The 13057-nt window shown below is 51.7% G+C and overlaps 1 protein-coding gene across 1 annotated transcript in view; it reads right to left on the reverse strand.

Moving 5' to 3' along the window:
- Positions 1 to 10144, reverse strand: part of FOXP2 (forkhead box P2) — a 437299-nt gene extending 427155 nt beyond the window's left edge. Inside the window, exon 1 of the mRNA XM_030015359.2 lies at positions 9835 to 10144. The gene's annotated coding sequence lies outside the window, so the exon portion shown is untranslated. The remainder of the gene's footprint in view (positions 1 to 9834) is intronic.
- Between the last annotated feature and the right edge of the window lie 2913 nt (positions 10145 to 13057).

The following is a 13057-nucleotide window of genomic DNA, read 5'->3' on the forward strand; positions in this document are numbered from 1 at the left end:
TTTGATATAAGCACTATTGATTCACAAAATGTACAGGTGCCTATGTACAAGGCGGCTAATAGTTTAAGTTTAAAATTTAGTTCTAGTTACTGAAGACATGTACTGAAACAGAGGTTAAACCACCATTCTAGTTAAGTCCAGGACAGGAGGTTCCATTTTTATACATAGTTGAATAATATAAATGTATTCTTCCACTGAGTCACACAAAGATTTAAAGCACAAGTGCCCAGTCTGCAGCTCGGGAGGACCAGTCAAGTATCATGTAGTTTGCTGCATCCGCCACCTTTCTCAGACCTTACAGTAACTCTCCTCTCATGTTACAACCAAATAGTAATGGGGAGGAAGAGTCTCAAGAACTGAGTGCGAGGTCCAGCCTGTAGCCATACCCTTTTCTAGAGGAATATGTAGTGAATTTACCAGTGTTCACCCACTACGCTGCAAGCCCGAAGCTCCTGGGAAGGGCCAGACTTGCTGCATATGCGCTGTAGCACTGATCACGCAGCACACAACACCCTACAGCCACAGCACAAGGTGTGTCATGCTTGGCTGATGAGGCTGGATACCACCGATTTAGAACAAGTATGTATGTTCATCTTCTAAGGAATGTTTTTCTCATATGTCTCTGGATCCTCACCAATGATGTACCTGAGGTCTGTAGTCTTTAAGATCCATTTACTGAATAAATGGAACGGAACCCTTGGAAGTATATAAATATTGAGAAAAAGACACTTTGACTACGGATTTTTTGTTTTAGTGGTAACTTGCTCCGCGGCTATCAACAGTTGGTGTAAGAACCCATATTGAAAGAAAAACTGAAAACACCTGGATTTGGCTTAAATACACACAAGGGGCCCATCACCAGCCCCAGTCTAGGTGGCTTTCAAGAGCAGCTTAGCAGCCAGTAACTTCTCAACCTCAGAAACCGGTTTTCCACATGGACGTACAAACACATCCAAAGCATCAACCAACCTCGGTGCCCGAGCCAAAACAAGGAGTCTTCACATCAACCTCAGGAGATTTGGGATCAGGGCTGAAGGTCTGGGGAGCGATTTTTCAACACAAGTTATGTGGCCATCCTCCCAAGTACGTCCTCTCCTGAAGCGTGAGACAGGTCGAGCTGCGAGAAAGTCACCCGTGTGCCACAGGAGCTGGGAAGCTCAGCCCGAGCAGGGGGTCCTGCCGGGCGGCCGGCTGTCGCCGGCGGATCGAGCTGCTCCACCGCTCGCCACTGCAGACCCCACTGCCAGTGCAAGGCCCCCCAAACCCTACAGCCACCCCAGGGACCGACCAGCTGCTGGGGCACGGCAAGACACCAATGCCGCAAGCCACGGTCAGTCTGGAAACAAGTTCAAGCCTGGTCTGGAAGCACCCTCCCCTCATTTTTTCAAGGAAGATTTTGGACGGGCAGGTTTTCCCATCACAACCCTTTAAATACCTTCTGTACGCTGTGAAAGCCACCCTCCAGCACCGTCAGTTCCTGCCCAGCAGAATCCCGCTCCTCAAACACGTTCGCCCTGTTCGCAAAGGGCTGAACGTTTTTGTCTTTACTGACTACACTCTTCTTTAGGATGTTTTCTGCCCCGTAACCCGAGATGCACTAAATCCACCCGAAACGTTCATTTTCCTCCTGAGGGCCGTAGCCTCCTTCCCGGAGAGCCGCGGATGGGCACAGGAGCCCCGCACCGCTGCACGGCCACGCGTGCAGGCGCAGGCACGGACACACGCTGCTCCCAAAGCTGCACGGCTCCGCAGGAGAAACATCTGAGCAGTCATCAACTTCCCCACCTAGCAGTGTCCCGCAGCTAAACACAAATATTTTGGCAGTTTTACCATTCTCCTGGCTTCTCTGTGATCGTGTGAAAGCATGATCTGGCTCCCAGATTCAAAACAAACAAACAAAAAAAAACAACAAAAAAACCCTCAACTAACGTTTTTAAAAGGTTGCCATATGGCAGTTCACAAGATGTAAATTTCTGGCTGCTCAGGTATACTTCACACCCTTTCCTGGTCAATAACAAACAGAGGCCCAAGAACAGATCGGTCACACCATCCAATGCTAAACACATCTTTAACTCTTTCACAAGATGTCAGTCACTTAAAATAGCATTAAATACCAAATACATCAAAGTTTCTGTCACAATATGCTTAATTCCTTTCCTTAAGCAAAAGAATGTGCAAGGATTTATGACACTGTGTGAAACTTCCTCCGTATATTCAATATAGTTCTCTCTTGAATTACTGACCATACGTATTCTTCAATGTACGCTGACAGTTACTGTGTACCGAGAACAATTTACAGGCATCATCACAACATTAAAAGTAATTTAAATGCATTCAAGACTGGTAACAAATGAGTCTGAATGAATTTCTGCGTGAAGGCATTTCATGATCTTTAGCAAAGTACCATCCTAATATTTTTACAGTTTTAGCACCCATATATTCCTCTAATTGATTTTCAATGAAGAATGATTTTTACCACGTATCGAGGAATCCTCAGCATCCTTCCTCTTACATTCACCGTGCTGTACAAATGATAATAATTTATTCCTTATTGAATTAAGCATGTTCTCCTACAAAGATGAAAACATGTTGACAGAAGTGAAAAGCACGACAGTTCACCAGCTCTCCGGATCTCTGCAGGTTGTGCACACCTGACTGCATTAGGTTTTTGTGTTTTCATTTTTAGGTCACGAGAATACTGTAAGTACTGTAATGAAACCACAATCCTGTCTGTTCTCTCACAGGGAAGTGCCTCAAATCATCAATATTTCAATTACCGTGTTTTAGACTCCAGAAGATACTAGCCTCTGTTTTCTATACACTTTTCATTCCCCTGAATCTTCAAAAAAGAGTTCTGTCCCTCCTCTCTCACACCAAGAAAGTGATACTTTGATTTGCAGTACATAAAAATCAACCTTTAATGCAACAACCAATAAATAGGTTTCCAAAGACAGAGATTGGAATTAACAAAATCTAAGTATTTTTAAAAATAGCTTACAGCACTCTACGGTCTAAATCACGGCCAGCATAAACAGGAGTGACTCCTGTGCCTGACCGCATGGGTAATGCCAGCGTTCAAAAAGTTCGTTATTTCTTCCCACAGATGAAGCGAAGGTGAAAAAATTTATTTCATATATGGGGCACCGGATAAAGACGACATCGCTCTTTCTTCTGCGAACCTGAGCCCCTATCTTCTGAGCGGCTGCCCACCTCCCGGCAGCGCTGCCTGCGCCTTCACTGGCTCCTGCCCAGCCCCGTGTTTTCTCTGGCCTCTTTCCACAGCACTCCCCAAATCCCCATTGTTTGTCTGTTGTCCCTCTCCTTTCCAAAGCCCTTCGTGGCTTCCCACCGCTAACCCTTAAAATTTCCTCTACATTATTTGTACGTGGTTAAACTTGACAGTTTCTGATCGAATTTCCAAGCAGTTCAATGTCCACTACAGGTTCTATTACACAGGTATTACCCACTGCTTGTTTTACTAGGTGGGTTGCAATTCCAGAACAATGTGCCCCCTTCACATCAGCAGTAAGACTTACAAAGACAATTACTAAAAGTGAAATCAACAACATAATCGAGAGTAACTTTTGTACAAGAAGACTTAGCACTGATGGAATGGCAAAGTTTAAATGGTGTTTAGGAGTAGTCATCTCTCTTAAATTTTCTTCACCGTTGCTGGGCAAATTCAAAATCAACATCTGATAGATCCTTAGCGCAGCATTACGCTTGAAATAACCTGGCAACTCTGAGATTGTTTCTCCAAACACAAGTTCCTTAGTTTGCAGACTGAATTATCCGATTTGGTCCTGCCAGACAAGCAGTGCAATATGCTAAACTTATACAGCCATTCTCCTTCCTTCCCTCAAAGGACAGATCATGAAAATCATAGTGGTAATACCCACCAAGATCAAACTGTTTTTAACATATACATGTGTCAGAAATGTAATTTGTCAAATTACGTCAAATACATAATTTCACATTACATCAAATACATAATTAATATTTTTCAAATACGCATCACGTTGGTTTAGGTTGAAATAAGGAAGATGGATAATGGAATAAATCAGTATTTAAATTTACTTAGGAGAGAAATTCTGACCAAAGTTGCAAAATACGCATCACATTGCGAGAGAAAAATCACAGGAGTCTAATAGGATTATCATCAAAACATCAACCTTAAAAGATACAGGAAATTTTTCATAACAGTGTAAATACTTATCCAAAGACATAATGCTTAGAAAAACCCAACAACTTTCTAGTTATACACAATGACATACCACCTAGCCTCAAAATGCCACTCTTCAAATGAATTTCCAATTTTGGGCCCAACAGTAAAGCGTACATCCCACAGGGCCAAGTTTGGCACAGGCCCGCTGGAATCTCGGTTGTCCTCACAGCATCCCGGAGGCAAACTAGCTGAAACGGGACTGAGATCAGCAATTGACAGAAATTCTTAATTTGATACAATTTGCAGCCATGGTCTGACGCTGGTCCGAAGGACCAGCTCACCGAGCAAAGGACCTGCAGCATCTCCGCGGGCCCTGCAACCACCGAAGGGCTGGGAACTTCTCAAAACAGAGACACCCCACCACCCGCTTCCACTCCCTGCTGCCCGTAGGAAGGAGGGAGAAGATCAAAGCGTCCTGGTAAACGAGCAAGCTCCCCAGGCAAGCCCAAGCCATCCCGTGAACCCCAAAGAGGGCTTGGGTTTTACGACTGAGATCTGCGGTCACTGGAAGGAGCAGACCCCAGAAGGGTCATCACCCGGCAGCTGGGGGGGTGGCCGGGGGGGGGGACAGGGCGGAAAGCATCCCTTCTGCACGTCGAGCGAAGGTGCTGCCTCGTCCCTCAAAGCCATCCGCCTGCTGTTCCCTGGCACAGCCTGACCGATTGGAAACCCATCGGCGTTACCCACAGCCGCGGCGAAAGCCTCTGCCGCCGAGGGGAAGAGACGCCCAGAGCTGGGGCACGTCGAGGGCACAGCTCGCGGTACCCAAGGGAATCGGCTCTACCCTCAGCAGCCAGCCTGACTAATGTACGTATTTAAATAAGAAACAAACTGCAGCAAAACCCCTTCCAGCCACAGGCGTGTGCTCGCTATTTGCAGGAAGAAGAAATAACTCACTCAACAGATGAAAAGTTAAGCCTACAATGTTCTTATTCCCCCTCCTCAACAACCTCTACAATTTACTAAAAAGACTTAAGATAGTTAATAGCATAATACAATGTGCCTAACATTTTAATTTCATATTCCTTAGAACGGGAACTGAAATTGTGGTATTAAAGACGATTCCACACCTAACTCACTCTTCAGAGCTCAAACTTTACTTTCTAACACCATCCCAAGCTACGCTTTGGTGAACCAATAAACATTGTAGCAACTGTTCATTAAAAAGATTATTTTCGGCTACTTCAGTGATGACAGCATAGGCGAGCTATTGCTGGCACTTTCAAATCCAGCTTTCTGACATAAAACATGGTCTTGCCCTTAAAATGCAAACCTAGCAGAAATGGGGGTGGGGTGGGCGGGGGGGAGAAGCAGAAAAGCCAAAACAGATGCAAATCTTGTATCAAAGGACAGAGATGCCTCTTGTAATTTGCAGTAAACATCATGCAAGGTTTTAAAAAGCAGCAAGTGTGATTAAACTACTGAGAGCCTCAGAAAGCAGAAAGAGAGATGATCAGTGTTAAATGATACTTGTGGGACTGCTCCTTGTTTTTATGCCAATCTAGAAGTTTTGAAATTTAAGTTTAAAACTACCCTTGGAAATTATTACAATAAGGTTAAGTATGTTCACTCTGCGAAGGAGCAAATGTGGAAGAAAACCTCCAAACAACTAACAATGAACTATGCAACTGGAATTTTAAGGTTAACTTTAATTTAAGAGGTTAGTTTATTACGGCTAACCTTTTCTGTAATTTCATCTTTTTAATTCAGTTTTTCTGGTGCCACTAATTTACACACACAATCAAGAAAGATCTCAAGTCAAAACAGGACAGGGAACAGGAATCTAAATGACAAGTATTTCTTCTAACAAGGATTAGTTGAGAGGTATGCTACAGTGGCTGTGAAAAAAAAAATTAGATAATTTGCATTACTTCTAGACCCACTAGCTGTCACAAAATTTAAAAAGAGTAATCAGTTCAAGTGTACCAAAAATTACTATTTTGCAACAAAGTTGATAGCATTTTTCAGTTTGACCGTGATTTGCAATTTTCTCCAGTCAAAATCATTCCACGGGTACTTCTCAGTGACCTATGTCCTAAATCGTTTTCAATTCCTACGAGCAAGTGACCTCTTCACGATCTGACTCACAAAGAAAAAAACATGATGACTCCCATGAACCATTCTTTTTCAGCCACCATCAGAATTTAATTTCTCCAAAATAAACCCAGTAAAAATAGAAATGGAACAAAAGAGTACTCGGTGTTCAAGAAATATTAATTAATCACCCTATCAGAAAGATAGATAAATACCAGCCCTCACATTTTGATGATGAAAAACAAAGAGGTTAAGTGACATTTTCAATGACACATAGCAAAACACTGCCACAACACAGATCACATCTCAGAAGTTTTCTATTGTTTTCAGCCCACTAGCCTTGAATAACTCCTGTGCATGCAATGCTGAATCAGGTATATTCCTCAGAATATAAAAAGCTTATTCTAGCTCACGTAAATCAGCCCAGGAAAAAAAAAAAGCTTACGCTACAGTAATTTTTTTAAATACATTCGAGTCCAACGAGAACTCTTCTAAAAATATACTGCAGTCCGACAGGAATGCTTCTAAGCAAATCCACCTTTAATCTTAAAATGTTAGTTTCGACGCATTCTATTACAGAAGGCATTTAAAAAATGTATAAGCAACAGATGATTACCAAAAAAAAAAAAAAAATCAGTCACTTCAAAAACCTATGAAACTCAACACCTGACTACTGTACAAACCCTAGTGCAGCTTTAAAATAGTACCATGTATTCACTAATTAAAATGTCCTGAACTTGATATACGTCTTTTCCTCACACTCGAAAAACTCTCATTTGGTTGTTCCCTACAGACTCTCTGGTAATTTCACACAAATCTTCGCTAAACAGAAAGCTACAAAACATTTATTTTTTTTTTCCCCTCTCAAACATTATAAACACTTCACTCCAGCAAAGATCTTGTGACAAACATAAGAATCACTGAGGTTAAGCTAAAAACAAAGAAATACCCAAATATTTATACAATTGACTCTGCTTAAGCTTCCTGGTAAGGTTACTGTTAAATCTTAAAGCCTACACCAACAAGGCCTCACATGAAGAAGTACATTTCAGGTGCTAGGTATTAACAAAATAAATCAGAATGTCTAATTACGTATCTTTCGTATGTCCCTATGAGACCTATCAACCGGCATGAAGGTTGCTATACGTGTTTTGGAAACGCTGTATTTGAAACGCTCTTTCCTTTCCCTCAACCGTTTAGTAATCTACTATTCTGAGTAGTTAAATGAATGATTTAAGTATTCAAAAATGCTACAGAACACTGCCGTTTTGTAAGAACTACATTTAAATAGCAAATTACTGCAAAACAGGGGTCTTTTCAATATCTATATTTAATATGAACAAATTATTATAGTCAGGAATAACCTTAAATTAAAAATAAATACTGATTTGAACACTAAAAACTCTATCTCAGTCAAAAGGGTTTAGTGTAGCATTAGAGAAACCGATTTAATAATTAATCATATTTTCTTTAGAGTAATATTACTAGCAGTAATGTTTTTTTCCTTAATGGTTTTAAATTACCTAGCGGGGGGGGGGGGGGGGGAATAATTAAACCTGTCAAAATCTCTTAAAACTTTGCCTCTGACTTCTTCCCCCCCACGCCCACCCCCGCCACAAATTAACGTGGGTATACAGACACTGCGCGCAACTTCCCAGTCCCACATTTGTAACGAAATTTCCAAGGGCCCGATCCAAGCCCATTGAGTCGACAGAGCGATTCCTACCGATGTCAATGGAAAGATTCCCACTCACTTGAGTGAGTTTTGGATAGGGGCTTTTATGCGGCGAAAAGACCAGAGGAAATCCTCTTTGGAAGGGGAACTCCTGTGTTTCTCTCTGGAAGAAAGTACATAAACACGGCTTCTTAACAGTAGTAGCGATTCCCAGGTTGAGATTACTGCGTGTTCCTCCATCTGCAGCTCTTTATGTACTTAGAGGATGATACTATAAATTTAGGGTGGTTATTTTTGAGGTTAGTTTTCCCCTGAGAACGTACCAGCAGCCTGCTTTCTGTCCGGACTATTCTCGCAAGTTTTAGACGAGTGTTTTCCTGCCCGCACCGACCGCCTGCAGGCAGCCCAGGCTTTGCCCCTCTGCCAGAAGCCCCATCCCGGGACCTCGCTCACCAGTGCTCACCAGTGCTCACCAGTGCGCTCGGCCAGGGGCCGCGCTGGGAAACGGGCCCGCAGCCTCCTGAACCTGACACGAGAGCCCAGCCGCGGGCCAGAGAGCACAAAAACGCCTCACGGACCGTCTTTACCTTCGCCAGGCAAGCTCGGAGAGGTGGCAAACGGCTTTCCGGCAGGTTGAGGGAGGCCGAGAGCTGCGCAGCCCGCGCATCCCGCGCTCGGCACGGCGCAAAGCGGGGCGAGACGCCTCGCTCTTCCCTCCTTTCTCTGCCCCGGCGCTCCCGACACGGAGCAGCGGCCCCCCCCAGCACGCCTCACAGCCACGGGCTCGCTCCCTCGCCTCAAAATTAAACTTTCAAAACTTTCCAGCTCCTGCGGTCCTCTTGAATTTCAAGAGCCGGTTTCAAGGGCACCAAGCCGCCGAGGCCGCCTGCGGGACTCGGCAGCTCTAGCATCGTTATTTATTAATCCTTACTTTTAGGCGGCTTTTTTGGTCTTTGGGTGGTGGGGTGCGAGCGAAAGGAGGCGGGGGGGGGGGGGAGCAGAGCTGATCCCCGCTCAGCCCCACGAGCGGCAGGAGGCCCGGCGGGGCCCCCCGCGGCCCTGCGCTTCCCCGCCCACGCCGGCGGGGGCGCCGCCGGGCAGCACCGCGCGGGGAGCCCCGAGGGGGCGGCCGGGGGGGGCCCCTCCGCGCCGGCGGACGGGCGGGGGCTTGGGGGGGGGGGGGGGTACGCGCCTCTCCCTCCGGCAGGCAGGCAGGCAGGCAGCACACAAAGGAGAAACGTGACACGTTTCTTCACCCGGGCTGTCTGCTGAGGAGGTCTCGGGGAAAAGGGGAAAAAAAAAAAAAAAAAAGACATGAAAAGAAAAAAAAAACCCGAAAAAAAGCAACGAAAACACAAACGGGGAGGCGAGCCTCGCCGGCACACGTTCCCTCGGAAGCCCGGCCCCGAGCCCTCCCCGCCTCGCCCGTACGGGGAGGCTACAGGTTGTTTGTTTTCAATTACGCGGCGGGCGGGGGGGGGGGGGGGGGGGGGCGCGGGTTCCGCGGCGGGAGGGTGGCCCCGCGCTGCCAGCCGCGGCCGCCCCGGGAGGTGGGGGGGTTTTTTTTGGGGGGGGGGGGGGTAACCGCCGCCGCCGGTCCGGTCCGCCGGCTTGAGGCAGGCACAGCCCAAACTCCGGCCGGGGCACAAGCAGCCGGGCGCACCCCCCCCCCCCCCCGGCGGCGGTGCATTTTTGGGAGCGGTGCCCCCCCGGTGCCGGGAGACCTGACACATGTCACTCCTGCGGCCGCCCCGGCCGCGGCCAAACTTTCCCGCGGCGGCAAGTCAGTGAGCGGCGGCGGCGGGGGGGGGGGGGGAGCGGGTGGAAGTAGCAAAGTCACACCGGGGGGGAGGAGGAGGGGACGGGTTACGGGGGGGGGGGGGGTGGTAGCAGCACTTACCGGGAGGAGACACCGTGCGGGGCGTCCCGGCGAGCTGACACCGAGAGAAAAGGGCGAGCGGAGCCGCGCGCAGCCGCGCCGCACATGCAAAGTCTCTGCGGGCGGAGCCGCCGCCGCCGCCGGGACGCGCGGGGCCGGGGGGGAGCGCGGGAGTGGGGGGGGGGGGGGGGGGGGGGGGCGCGGGGCCCTCCGCGGGCGCGGAGCGGGGTGGCGGTGCTTCGCGCCCTCCCGCCCGGCTGGCGCTGCCGGTGCCGCCGCGCTCCCTCCCCCGGCGTGCGGGTCCGCCCGTGTGCGGAGTGTGCCGGCTGTGTGTATGTGTTTTGTTGGGAATGCAAAAAAAAAAAAAAAAAAAAAAAAAAAAAAAAAAAAAAAACCCGCCGCTGCACACACCGACTCCTTTGGAGAAAGGGGAGTGAAGAGGGAGCCCTCACATGATCGCGAAGTGGCCTGCACAGAAGTGCTAATAATGCGCGGGGGGGGGGGGGGGGGGGGGGGAGCAGCGGAGGGGGGATGGCAACAAAAAAAAAAAAAAAGAAAAAAAAAGAAAAAAGTGCGGCGGGACGCGCTGGGCCGTGCCCCGCTCCGCTCCGCGCCTCCCCCGGCCGGTCCCCGCCGGAGCGGGGTGCTGCGGTCGGTCCGTGGGTCCGTGGGTCCACCTGCTGTGTAAACAAACCGTCGGGGAAGTTGTTTGCTGGCGGCGGCTGCCCCCCCACCTCCCCTTCCCGCCCCCCCCGTTCCCCTCCCGCCGCTCCGCTCCCCCGGTCTCCGTTAAGACACAGAACGAGTTTAGCAGACGGGCAGAAAACAAAGCCGGGTGTTGTGCCGGCTGGCTGCAGCTTTGCTGGCAGCAAAACCCTCGGGGTACCGCGGCCCCTCGGGGGGGGGGGGGGGCGCGGCGTGGCGGGGCAGGCCTGGCCGCCGGCGGCAGCTTCGCCGAGGAGGCACGCGTGGGGCCCGAAACTTTCTTTTTCTTGCCTTTCCCCCCAGCCCCAGGCCCCGGTATGTCGGAGCAAGGTGCAGGAGCACACACACATAAACACACACACACACCAGGCTGCGGGAAGCGGCCGCTCCCCCAGGGAAAAACACTTTTTAAGTGATTCCCGAGTGGGAGAACGGGGCGGGGGGTTGGGGGGAAGCGCCGGCATCGTGGCTACCGAGAGGGGAGAGGCCGGCCCGCTCCTGCCTCGTCCCCGCTGCCGCTCCCGGTGCCCCGGCGCCGGGGCTGTGTCTGGGTGGAGGGACCCACGGGAGGCGGGTGGGGGAATTTGGGAGCCCACCTCGTGCCGGCCCGGCGCTTTCCGTGCGGCTCGGTGGGAGGGCGGCGGGGCTCCGAAGTGACCGCTGTCACGATTCAGCAGCCGCCGCCGCCGCGTGTCTTAAACCTCCACCCGAGAACCCCACGAACTTGGCCGCACGCCGCCCGCTCCCCGCGGCCGCCGGCGGGCTCCCGGCGGCGGCGGCGGTCCCGCCCGGCCCTCTCGGGCACCGGGCGGAGGCGGGGCGGGGGGAGCCGCTACCGCGGAGGGCGGAGCCGCCGCAAACTCCGGCAACTCGGCGGGACCCCCCCCCCCAGTCCTGCCCGCCCGCGGCGGCGGGGCCGGGGCCTGGCCGGGGGCCGGGGCGGCGGCGGGGCGGCGGGCAGCCAATGGGGCGCGGCCGGGTTCGCGAGGTGAAAGTTCACCGCCGGGGCAGGCTCGCGGCTGCCGATGGGTGGTCGTAAAATATATTTATTTGCTGCTCGCGACTCTTTTGTCTCGCCCCCACGCACCCCCCCCCACACACACACCCCCGCTCCCCGTCGCTGCGCGGGTTTACCCGCGGCGGCGGTTTATTGCGAGGGCAACGGTTGCGGGTGACGCTCGCCGCGCACCCCGCGGAGCTTCGGCGTAAAGTTTCCGCCGGCGGCCGCCCTCCGCGGCTCCCGCGCCCCGCGGGCCGGCGGGGCGGGTAAGGGAGACGGTGCCGGCCCCGCCGCCCCGCAAACGAAATCGAGCCCCGCAGGTTGCGGCCGCCGACGGGCTCCGCGGGCAAGGGCGCGGGGCGCGGCGGGGGCGCAGGTTGCGCGGACCGGGGGCCGCCGCGCCCCGGGCCCGGCCCGGTCCCGGCGGGAAGGCGAGCCCCGGGGAGGCGGGGAGGGGCGGGGGGGGTGAGGCGGCTCTCCCCGAGGAGCCGTGCGCGGCGGGCGGCCGAGCGCCGGTGGTGGGCGGACGGACGGACGGCGTGCCGCGCACTTGTTGGGGGCAGAGCCGGCGGCGCGGTCCCCGCCGACTTCGCTGGCGTCCCCCGGACGGATGGACGGACGGACAGACGGACGGACGGCAGAGGCGGCACACCGCGACCCCCCCCCCCCCCCCCCCCCCCCGCCTCGGGTCCGGCCCTGCCCCGGGCCGCCGCCGCCGTCGGGCCGGGCGGCCTCCGCTGCCGCGCCGCCAGCCCCGTCCCGTCCCCCCGGCCCCGCCTGGGCCGCGCTTTGTTTGAAGGAGATGTAAAATCCACGCACACACGCACCCACACCCCGCAAACGGCCCCCGCTGGCAGCCTCCCTCCCTGCCCGGTGGGCGAGAACGCGCGGGGAACACCACCACGGCGCTGGGCTGCCTGAAGTGTTCGGCGCTGCTCGCCGGTCCCACGCAAAATTGGAGCTAAACAAACGCACGCTTTCCCGACTCCTTTTTTTCTTTTTTTTTTTTTTTTTTTTTTAAACGACGATTACGGCGTAAAAGATCGCTTGGCTTTCTAATGAAAATAGCTGGTGCGTTTTATTTGTTCCTGTTTACGGTTCGAGATTTCATCTGCACAATTGTATTGTATTTCTCGCTTGAAATAAACCGCTTTGAAACCGTCTTCCTTTAATTAATTTAATGTATTTTTTTTCCGTGCAGCTGGCAGCGTTAGGTGTCTATCAGATTGCCATTTTCCATTAGGGTTGTTTAGAAAGCGAACGAGAAAACAAACAGACTCCTCTCCTAAAGAGGTTCGTTCCCCTTCCTCCCCGCGCACAGCTCCCGAGACACTTTGGAAAGAGCAGAAAACGCTGGTTTTAAGCGAAGTCAAATCGAGGAGAACCTGTATTACAACATCAAAGCGAAAGGAGACGTTACAAAATTGGTGGAGTTACACCACCATCTGTCGTTAAGCTTCGGGACTACAAAAGTTCAGACGTATAATAAATCTTAATGAGAGCCGGCAACTCGCTTTTTTCTCTTCTGCCTGGAAATCC

The sequence above is a fragment of the Aquila chrysaetos genome, chromosome 5, assembly GCF_900496995.4.
Source record: "Aquila chrysaetos chrysaetos chromosome 5, bAquChr1.4, whole genome shotgun sequence".
In the NCBI taxonomy this organism is placed as follows: Eukaryota; Metazoa; Chordata; class Aves; order Accipitriformes; family Accipitridae; genus Aquila; species Aquila chrysaetos.